The sequence below is a fragment of the Lytechinus variegatus genome, chromosome 8 (assembly GCF_018143015.1).
Source record: "Lytechinus variegatus isolate NC3 chromosome 8, Lvar_3.0, whole genome shotgun sequence".
NCBI lineage: Eukaryota > Metazoa > Echinodermata > Echinoidea > Temnopleuroida > Toxopneustidae > Lytechinus > Lytechinus variegatus.
Window position 1 is genome coordinate 27,178,113 of NC_054747.1, and position 12,215 is coordinate 27,190,327.

Below are 12,215 nucleotides of genomic sequence, written 5' to 3' on the forward strand. Positions count from 1 at the left end.
TTGTCATTTTATCTCATTTCGGTATTGATATTTTATAAACCTTTATCATAATAAGCGGGGTATATAGGGGGCCGGGGGGGGGAGAGCAAAAAAACCCTGTCATATCGGGGAAAATTGTTCTTTCTCACATCATAAAAAGTAGACGCGCAAAAAGCGAACCCCAGCAAAACTGGTTGTGCTCATCGATTTTTTTTATTTGGTTCTTTTGTTATTGTGCAGTCTGGGAGAGTCTTGCTCCCCGTCCACGCCGACCCCTCTTCTTTGATCACATCCGCTTCCCAATTTATGACAGGATGTTCTTAGAAATGGGGGGGGGGTATTAATTATCTGATGCGTCAACAACAATGAATAAGGATATTCTTTTCAATTCGGTTCAAATCGGGTCTTTAAAACCCCCACCCTGTAAAAAGTATTAATTTACCCCAATGTTGCAGATTTAACAAGTTTGTCTTTTTGCTAAAACATCTGATTACATTATCTGCTCTCGATTGCGGTGTTAGTTACATCGGTAGATATTCGGATTGGGAAGATAATAATAATTAACATAATCAAAGTAAAGATTACTTGGCCAACGCATTTATTACGCGCAATTTTATAAAAAAGTTATAGATGGGTTAAAAACGAATATTAATATCCTTGATACACTTATATGATGATCGTCGAAGTAAAGATTAACCTATCATTTTTACGAACTGCGGTTTTATATTGATAGATTAGTTGGATATCATTGAGGGTCTACACATTGTGTCAATCATTTCATTTCAGTAAAACAATATTTTCCTTCGAATATATTTTGTTATATGAATTGGAAATGATAAAGCCAAATCACAAAACCAAACCACAGCTTGGTACAATACATAATTCAGTGTTATATGGAAGATAAAAATAATAATACATGAGATTTGTAAATCGCACTTTCCATCTTGATTAGATGCTCAATGTGCTCCAGAGCAGAACAACAAAACTATTTGCATATATGTAACTATTAAAAACTTTCCTAACGCATTTAGCTTAAATGCTTAAACCCAAGCAAAAGTATGTTTTTGAAAGCTACTATGACGTGTTGTATGGAATGGGTACTTAACGAGTTAATTATCACTTGCCAACAAAGCAAGAATGGAGCTATACAAACCCTTCTTTTCTTTTATTAAGAATTTTAGCGGGTGCTCACGCAAACGCTAACTATCAAACCTAACTTCTTTTCGGGGAACAAAGGAGTTAGTCGAGCCAAGTTGAAGAATAAAAGCCCGTCCGGGTTCACCTCTATACAATATAGTCGAAAATCCCTTTAATCATCACGCTCGATATCCCCCGCTATATTTTCTCTTTCTCTCCCTTTCCCCTCCTTTTTACCCCCCCCCCCCATTTATTCACTCTTTTCCTTCTTGCTCCCCTTCATATTTTTCTCTTTTCCCTCCTGCTGTCCCTCTATATATTTTTTCCCTTTCCTTCTTTTTCCCTTTCCTTTATCCCTTCTGTTCCCTTTTCCCCCCTTCCTTTTCTGTGCCCCCTTTCACTCCTTGATTTGTTTCTCCCCTTTATTTTCTATTGCTTTCCCTTCCCCTTCTTTTGTAATACCCCCTCCGTTATATTGCGAAACAACAGTTTATTGTATTCTATAGAAATGTATAAGTAGCTTAATTTAACATAGCATTATATGTTGGGAAGAGAGAAAGAGTAGTTTTAGAGAGGGATTGAGAAAGAACTAAACGATAAATGAAAATAAATTTGATGATGAGAGGTGCATATGAAAATGATGTCCACAGATAAACATCGGGAAAAGATGAGAGCTAGTGGTTGAGATAGATAAAGGTAAATCAGGAAGGGGATAAAAAATGATGAAAATTAGAGAGGGGTTCCAGTATTTTGATAAGAATAGTCGCATCCTTTTCTTTCCTTTTCCTTGTTTCTTTTCTTAGTCCCTTTCCCTCTCTCTTTCTCGCCTTCAGTAACTTTTATCCCCGCTATTTCATCTTTCTCAATTTTCCCTTCCTTTTTAATTTCTCACCCTTTATTCCTTCTCTTTATCCTTCTTTCTTTTATTTGCCTTCCACCTTCCCTCTTTTCTTTCTATCTCACCTTCGCTTTTTTTCATCACCTCTGTTTTCTTTCTCTCTAGGTTCTTCTTGTTTTAATTTCCCCCTTCCTTATCCCTTCTCCATTTTACCTTTTCCCTCTTTCTCTTCTTCACCCCCCCCCCCCCCTCCCCTCTATTCTCTTTCTCCCCTTTCCCCTTCTCTCAGTCCGGGCTCCCAGTTTTCTATTTCTTTTATCAGCCTCTTACCTTTTGCTTCCGATTTGAAAGATAGTTTTTGAAAAGTTTTAGTGTTACAGTGCCGGCCGCGGGAAACGTCACAGTGCCCCGGGGATAGACGCGGGCGGTTCCCTAGGGCACTCATTTTCTAGGTGAGCGGACGCGGGTGTCTTCCCGCGTCCGCTCCCCTCAAATGCCCGCTACGGGCTACCGCGTCCACCCTAGGGGGCACTGTGACGTTTCCCGCGGCCGGCACTGTAGCGTGATCGGGATCTATTGTAGGTTGAATTTTTTATTCAAGATGTTATTTGTTTTCTTTTCTTTTATTCTTTTATTTCTGTTTCCCTTTTAATTCTTTTCCCTTATTATTTCTTTCTCTTCTTTCCTTCCCTGTTTCCTTTCCGTTTTTCTTCTGTCTTTGTTTCTTTCAAATAATGAAGGAATTATTTTTCTTTCGTTCTTCCCTTCTTTCTTTCTCTTTTTTCTTACTTTTCTCTTAATATATTTTTTCTTTCACACATTCATTCATCTTCCCTTCCTTAATTTTAATTATTTCTTTCTTTATTCATTTCAAGTAATGACAGAAACCGTTATCTGTCCTTTATTCTTTCTTTCAACGTTTTAATCATACTTTTTCCTTTGAATTTTCCTTAATTTGTTCTTTCTTTCTTTCCTCTCAATTCATTTCTTGCTTCCTTCTTTCTTCCACTAACCCTCCCTTCCCTTTCTTGATATATTTTGTTAACAAGTCTAACATTGTGTGGCCTTTTTTTTTGTTGATTTTTTTTGGCCTGGCTCGGTCGATCCTATGTAGTGCTTTGCCGATTGTCCCGTATTTAATTTTGTGAAATCTGGTCACCTCGGCTGGAACGTCGAAGCTATTATCGCAATGAATCTAAACTTTTCGACATATAGATACATGCATATACTCTCGGACGAAGGCCTTCCCCGAGTCTTGACATTTTTTCAGTGCTCATTTATCATTTCCTTTCGCTGGAATAGTCACAATGATCGTTGATTACGATACAACGTTACGACGTGTTTATGACATCGGTCATGCGCGAGGTCGACTCATGATATTTCACCGCCTCCTTTGTGCCACGATCTTTCTTTGATTTCTTTAAAGGGGGTTGTCGATTACGATCCGACGTTGGTGTGTTCTTTCGACATCACATCATGCACGGAAGGCAAGAGCCCCACTTATTGTCATTTTATCTCATTTCGGTATTGATATTTTATAAACCTTTATCATAATAAGCGGGGTATATAGGGGGCCGGGGGGGGGAGCAAAAAAAACCCTCTCATATCGGGGAAAATTGTTCTTTCTCACATCATAAAAAGTAGACGCGCAAAAAGCGAACCCCAGCAAAACTGGTTGTGCTCATCGATTTTTTTTATTTGGTTCTTTTGTTATTGTGCAGTCTGGGAGAGTCTTGCTCCCCGTCCACGCCGACCCCTCTCCTTTGATCACATCCGCTTCCCAATTTATGACAGGATGTTCTTAGAAATTGGGGGGGGGGGGGTATTAATTATCTGATGCGTCAACAACAATGAATAAGGATATTCTTTTCAATTCGGTTCAAATCGGGTCTTTAAAACCCCCACCCTGTAAAAAGTATAAATTTACCCCAATGTTGCAGATTTAACAAGTTTGTCTTTTTGCTAAAACATCTGATTACATTATCTGCTCTCGATTGCGGTGTTAGTTACATCGGTAGATATTCGGATTGGGAAGATAATAATAATTAACATAATCAAAGTAAAGATTACTTGTCCAACGCATTTATTACGCGCAATTTTATAAAAAGTTGTAGATGGGTTTAAAACGAATATTAATATCCTTGATACACTTATATGATGATCGTCGAAGTAAAGATTAACCTATCATTTTTACGAACTGCAGTTTTATATTGATAGATTAGTTGGATATCATTTAGGGTCTAGACATTGTTTCAATTATTTCATTTCAGTAAAACAATATTTTCCTTCGAATATATTTTGTTATATGAATTGGAAATGATAAAACGAAATCACAATTCACCCCCCCCCCTCTATTCTCTTTCTCCCCTTTCCCCTTCTCTCAGTCTCTTAGTTTTCTATTTCTTTTATCAGCCTCTTATTACCTTTTGCTTCCGATTTGAAAGATAGTTTTCGAAAAGTTTTAGTGTTACAGTGCCGGCCGCGGGAAACGTCACAGTGCCCGGGGATAGACGCGGGCGGTTCCCTAGGGCAATAATTTTCTAGGGGAGTGGACGCGGGCGTCTTCCCGCGTCCGCTCCCCTCAAATGCCCGCTACGGGCTACCGCGTCCGCCCTAGGGGGCACTGTGACGTTTCCCGCGGCCGGCACTGTATGTTCAAGAAGATTCACCGACTTCAATTATGTGTAAAAGTATTGGGTCATTCCCAGCGACCGAAATGATCTTTCTGTTAGAAAGTGGCAATGGTCTCGTCGAAAGAATTCTTCCAACTATCTCAAGCAAAAAAAGTATTTTAGACGATGCTCTGTTTGACACCGAGGGTATTGTAACCTTGCACTTAAATAGTGTGCATCATGGGAAGTACATCAAATGCTTCGCATCGCTTGAAGAATCTATAGTGGAATTGGTGTATGCCAAAGTGATCATTTACGGTGAGTTCTTCTTCACCCCTTTAGATTTGCAATTTGTTAATCTTTATTCCTTATTCATACACAATGTTCTTCTTTTCTGCATTTTTTTATAAACTAACTTCATATTTAGATGCATATAAGAGATTGATAAATATGTTCTCCCATTAGGTGATGTCTGATGTTCATTTAAATGCTGAACATATTCTAAAATGTATTTTGGGGGTTTCTTACAGTTTTCCTCGCTAAAAAGGGCCACACTATCATTACCTAATTAGGGAATTCATGTTGCCGAAGGGAAATGAAGAATGCAAGATGTATCTTTAATCTCTTCCACCAATTTTAGAGAAAAAAATATGTTAAGCGGGTTCTATTATAAAAGAAAAAAAAATATCAGTTTACGGCATTAATCTATGAATATTGTTCCTGCACTTCATATAAAGGCCCACCAGAAGGCATCAAAATGAGTCCCCTTGGGGATCTTTACGATGGCAAAGAAATCAATGTAACCTGTAAAGCTGTAAATCGATACCCGGCACCGTATATCCATTGGTACATCGGATCAAGAAATCTTACAGAGGAATCATCTTTAAACATAAATGAAAATACAGCTGGTCGATATGATGCTGAAAGCACACTGACTCTAATACCGACGAGGTTTGACCATGGGAAGCGTCTTCTCTGTGAGGCAGTTCAACCTTCAACACTCCCAGCTCGATCGGTGAATCAAAGCTTGGTTCTGAACATAACGTGTAAGTACTGTTTTTTTTTTAAATAATTTGATAAGATAACTCTGCAGGTTGGATAGATAGGGAAGCTTTTTTTCAATTATACCTGATCTTGTCTGTTTACGTGGGGACCTTGTTGACCCGTTTGCTATTGATTTTTTTTCTGCTTGTCCTGCCTGCTTGTTTATTAGATTTTGAGACAATATTAAAAAAAAACACTATCCCTTTGAGCTGCTTTTTTACATTCAAAGACTATAAACATGCTGTAGGTCGCGATGAGACAAATTATATCCGAAATGACACTGTAGCCCTTCAGCAAAATAATTGGGCAATGTTTTGTTTCCTGCTTTGCTTATTTCTTAACAAATATGATTATCTGCCTCTGCCTTTCCCTACGTTCGCTGCATTTATGCAAGTAGACGGTTTTGCTTTTCTAATAACAAATGACAAATGAAGTGATGTGTTAGAAATATAACTACATATCATTGATGTTGTTTACATTTTTTTTAATACAATTAGAATCACCGGTCATGCCTGGCTTTTGTAACTCCTCCACAATGTAATAGTTAAATTTGATATGTTTCATTTTAAACTGAATGAATAACAAGAAACACATGCATTTGTTAATTTGTTTCAAAATGAAATAACACATTATCATATAATATATGATATTAAAGATCAGTAATATTATTTTCCAAACATGCACTGTCTATAGATTTTATCCCGAATGCAACTTCTGGGTTCATCATCCACCAAAACCAGACGAAAACTTCATCTCTTTTCGTTGAATGGCAACCAGGATTTATCATCAGGAAATAAGACATAAACATCTTTCCGAAAGCAAGGACAATCAGTAAAAATGTAGAATTCCATAGTAGGTAAGATTACACATCGTAACGTTCACGTGTTTTTTTTTCTACATTATTAACAATGGAAAATGAGATAAATTTGACGGTTATTTATTTCATTTCAAAAATATTTTGAACAATATACCATGACATATACAAAGGGCAATACCATCTGCTTCCCCAATTTTTGATATGTTGGTACTTGAGAACTGTAAAGGTCGCGTTCAGTAATTTCTCTCAACATCACACAATTGATAAAAAAATCAAGTGATGGTTTAAATTTATGAGCAGCTGATTTAAAAAATAAATGTATAAAGCTAAGAAGGAACACGGGTATGAGTGTTTGTATTTGCTTTCCATAATGCTGAAACACTGCAATATAGAGTGAACCACTGTGATTGGCATACAAGTAGCAATCTATTAGCATCATTTTGATAACAGTCTCTGAGACGTATTTAGCTTGTGCCCAGTTTTCTCAAATTCAAAGAGTCTGTTGGCTACGTTGAACGCTTTCCGTTGTGTGTAACTAATGTGCACCCTCTATTATTAGCTACACTTTACATTCAGGGTGCATTGAATGATGGTCGAATCTTTGTTGCGTTACCTGCATCAAATGGCAAAACTGTCACGAAACTTGTTAGATCACTAGAGGAAGCGAAGCAACTCTCATCATCTACTAGATCAAAATATAGATTTGGTATGACAGATGAGATGCAATAAACTCTGGAAGTTGATGAAATTGAACAGAATTTTCCTTGTTATACATATATATATATTTTTCCTTCAGTAATGCCATATGTCTTCAAACTGTAGCTGTGTATTATGTAGCAGGCAAAATAACTTGTAATGATTGTTTCTTATGTAGACCTTTAAGAAATGAACAAGAATCTGAAACTAGTTTTGATGAAAATGATGGGTACTTTGAAAATTTGATAAATAATAAATATACCACTACGGAATTCGGAAATGCCTTGAAATTACATGGTGAAAAAATCTGATTTTGGCAAATCTTAATTGCCGTAGTTTAAAGTGTAATTTTGAGACATTTACTAATTGTCGTGATGAAATTGGTCAGAAATTGTCATTTATTGGTACTTGTGAAACATGGCTCAATAATGAGGAAGAACATGAATGTATGATTCCAGGTTATATATTTGTAGGCAAACACATATATAACAAAAGAGGAGGAGGCGTAGGCATATATATAAATGATAACATAAAATATATTAAACGCCCCGACTTGGTCACATTTACTGAAAATATCGAAAGCCTGTTCATTGAAATTCCAAATAAGATCAAGAATTATATTGTAGCTGTGATGTATCGTCGGAAAATTGTAGACGCTTTAAACGATATTAGTGTAATTATGGGTAAGATTACAGGAGAAAGTAAAGAATGCATAATAATGGGAGACTTTAATGTCGATTTTCTGAACTAAGCAAATTAAATTTGGATGTTTTGAACGCAATTGACAATGTAAATACAAGGTATGATTGTTTTCTGAAGCTGTATAGAGATGTTTATAATATATATTTTAGTACAAGGATAAAGAAAAAGAAAGTAAACGCAACAACAAAACCATGGATAACGAAAGATATAAATTTAAGTAAACGAAAACATGCGTTGTACAAAAAAATACCTGAAGAGTAAATCTAATTTATGTGAAAACGCCTATAAAAGGTGCCGCAATGATCTCGGTAACTTGATAAGAAAAAAGAAACGCGAGCATTTTCACACAAAATTTGCCAAACTACAAGGTAATATGAAAGGGACATGGAATGTCATAAACCAGACTTTCAACAGAAATATATCGAAAACAATTGTAAGCGAGTTAGAAATAAATGGTAGTACAATAACTGATCAACAGGAAATAGTCAATGAGTTCAATGACCATTTCACTTCAGTAGGTGTGAAGCTAAGAGAAAACATCAACAGTAATAGCACAGAAAACTCATTTAGAGAGGGTATGACTGGTCATTTTGAAAAGTCGTTGTTTTTACATCCTGCTACGGAGAGGGGTATTTTAAACGTTGTCCTGAAACTTGATGTAAGTAAAGATCCAGGGTATGATAACGTTCCCCCCAAAGTCTTGAAGAAATCTATTCATATAGTCTTGACTCCTCTTTGTAATATCATTAATTTGGCCTTAGAACGCGGTATATTTCCTGATGCACTCAAAATCTCCCGAGTAACTCCGGTTTTTAAAAGTGGTAATACCTCTTCACTAAATAATTATAGACCTATATCAGTTTTAACAATTTTCAGTAAGATCTTTGAAAAAAATATATTTAATAAGTTGATTGTTTTTATTGAAAATAATAACATTTTATTCGATAAGCAATTTGGTTTTTGAAAAAAAACATACTACTTGCCATGCACTTTTAAAATTTGTTGATAGCATATCTCAGGCTTTTGAGTGCAATGATTTCTTAATCAGTATATTTTTAGATCTATCAGAAGGTTTTGAATGTATTGATTTTAATATTTTATTCCATAAATTGTATTTTTATGGAATTAGAGGGACTCCATTGTTATTATTGAAAAAGTTATTTATTAAATCGTAAGCAATATGTGAGCACTGGCAATATTCATCAGCATAGAGCAATATACAAATGGGTGTACCTCAGGGATTTAATCTAGGCCCATCATTATTCTTATTGTATATGAATGCCTTGCCAAGTGTTAGCAGTATTTTATCATTTATTCTTTTTGCTGACGACACAACAATATTTTTATCTGGTAATGATCCTTTTAATATGAATTTTATGTTAAATACTGAAATAGCCAAAATTCAACGATGGTTTCTTGCCAATAAACTTTTTATTAATTACGAAAAAAACAAATTATGTTATTTTTAAAACACACAATAAACATATTGATAACAGTGCAATACGAATAACAATTGCCAATAAAGCAATAAAGCAGGTTAATCAAATGAAATTCTTAGGAGTAATTCTTGACGAAAATATGACATGGAATTATCATATAGATTACATTTGTAAAAGATTTCTAGAGTAATCGGAGTATTGAAAAGAGTAAAAAAATACCATTACGCATCCTTGTAAATATATATAATACCTTGATCTTGCCACATTTGAATTATTGTCTGATTATCTGGGGTGGCTGTGCCTCATATTTATTCCAAAGGATATATGTGATTCAAAAACGTGCAATAAGGGTAATAACGAATTCATGTTTTAGAGCTCATACACAGATTTTATTTTTAAGCTAAAAAAATTAAAGCTAAATGAACTTTATGAATCGCAAATTATTTTATTTATGTACCAATATTTCATTTTAAATTCTACTTTTCCATCTTGTTTTAATAGTTATTTTATGTTTAATAGCAGTATAAATAATTATGAAACGAGAAATTCAAACAAATTATATATACCGTTCTTTCGTAATACGCTTTCTAAATCTACAATTCGTTATAAAGGGCCAAACTTGTGGAATAATTTACCCGATACTTTAAAATCATCTGTTACATTCTCATCATTGAAACGTAGATTGAAACAAAACCAACTGCGTATAGTAAATAATTCCAACTGCCTATCTAATGTGTGTGTGTGGGGGGTTGATGTCAATATGTTCGAGTATTTTGTTTGTTTTGTTTTTGGCCACTATTCTATTATGTTTTTATTCGTATAATGTAGTAATCAGGGGAGTCGGCTTGACAGGTCAATGGCCTTTCTGACTTCCATTCCTCCGCTGCATTTTATTTCCATTTCTCTTATATTTCTACCATTTTTATTTTTCTTATTATTGCTCATACTGTAATTTAAATTCTTTTACTCCTTTGTTGTATACTTGTTTATAGGCCTATGTTTGTATGTTTTTTAAAGGATGTCAAATAAATAAATTGAAATTGAATTATAAAAAAAAATGTACTGTATGTAGGTCATGCTGGGTTCATCCAAAGATTATGTGTTGTAACATGTGGTACAGATTCGCTCAATACACGTTGTTATTGAAACCACACCTCATTCATGAAGAACCAAAATGAGATTGAAAACTAAGGAAAATCAGATCAAAGTGAATTGATCACTTTAACAAGAAAACCACTGACGGAAACGAAGCACAGTGCGAAATATATCTAGGAGCATAGGCACCTGAAATCATGAGCATGGCTTCCCCCTACTTTTAGAGCGTTTGGGCTTATTAAGCCCGAACGCTCTAAAAGTAGTATAACATGAAATACAATTACAATATCCGTTGATTGTTTGAATATGAGTTTAATAAAAAAAATACGCTTGTTCATATTGGCATAAAGTTTTAGAGGATTTTTGCAGTCACACAATGATAATCATATCATACTTAGGCTCACAGACAAAAGAGCGCCCGCTTTCCATCTAATAAGCTTTAACATAATTACCTATTATGTTGACGGGTGTCTTTTTCAGTGAGCGAAACCAAACCCATGTAAGAAGGAGGGAATATGAGGAAGTGTCATTGTATAATCGCCCAAGCAGTTCATATGTAATAATTTCGTGTTCTTATCCTTTTTTTCCGTTCAGAACTGACTGTCGGTTGAAACAGGATCTCGTAGCATTGCCGTAAATTGTCGCTTAATTATGATGTCCATTTCTGCACAAGTAGTTCTCGTACTTCTCCTTGGTGTTATCATCTCACAAAGCGGTAAGTAGACCTAGGTCGCATTTGCTTCATCAAAGCATGATGAAAGCAAGTTTTACGTAGCAAATAAATACTGATCGTATGAATTGGTAAGAGCACTGTGTATGAACCAACGATTATTGATTATCGAAATATGTAGGGCCTACGCAATAGCATATTACCCATAAAACGAAATCATAATTTTACGGATAATATCCTGATAAGTGTGTATCAAGATATACATCATAACACAAAAAAATAAGTTACAAATTAAAAACCATTAATATAGCAAACTGACTTTACTACTGAATACATCTTATTCTTATATCTAGCTCCACCCACTTGGATCTACATCATTGATGGAAAGGGGGATCGTTATTACTTTAACAACCTCTCTGTAACGGTAATAGCTGGCCAACGAAATGACATCACCTGCGAAGCATATGGAGCAATGCCCCCTGCAGTATTGGAATGGCATGTACCAGATATAGTTATAGATTTTCAGGATCAGTCTGATGTTATTCAAGACGGATATTACATCTCGCGTAAAGCTGTGAAAATCACACCCTCCAGGGATGACCACGAAAAGATTCTTAGCTGCATCGCGTCACACCCAGAACTACAAAATGAACGACTACGCTCAGTTCATCTCAATGTTTATGGTGTGTATGTCATATAGGTTGTCTTTGTTTGTAGAAGTCATTCTTAGTCATTTGAGAGCCTGTTGATTTCTCCACTGCAGTGTATAAAATGTTTTAGCGAATCTGTTCCTTTGCAGATGGATTTACATTATCTGTGCATTTTGCTTTCATGTCCACATAGCATGCGTAAGATACAGGAAAATGTTTTTAATGTATGTACTAAAGCATTCAGTCTCCTCAATATCATTTTACCAAAGTGTAAATTCGATACCATCCATAATACGACCCCCCGCCCCCCTCTCCTTAGTTTTCCATCTCACACCCTCAAAATGTCTCATTATGTTTTGATTTTAAGTTCTCCCAAGGGATGTGCTGCTCTTTCGAATTGGAGGAAACCAGAACCATTCAACCGTCCTGAACGTTCAAGAAGATTCACCGACTTCAATCACTTGTAAAAGTATTGGGTCATTCCCAGCGACCACACTATCATTCCAGTTAGTAGGGGGTACTGGTCAAGCTGACAA

At 35.6% G+C, this 12,215-nt stretch overlaps 1 long non-coding RNA gene across 1 annotated transcript; it reads left to right on the forward strand.

Annotated features, from left to right (window-relative positions):
- The first annotated feature begins 4,650 nt into the window (after window positions 1-4,650).
- On the forward strand, window positions 4,651-12,152 carry LOC121420806. Its single transcript, XR_005970837.1, has 6 exons — window positions 4,651-4,884; window positions 5,304-5,612; window positions 6,304-6,466; window positions 10,954-11,074; window positions 11,383-11,712; window positions 12,047-12,152. It is a non-coding gene; the product is annotated as an uncharacterized LOC121420806 (long non-coding RNA).
- The last annotated feature ends 63 nt before the right edge of the window (window positions 12,153-12,215 follow it).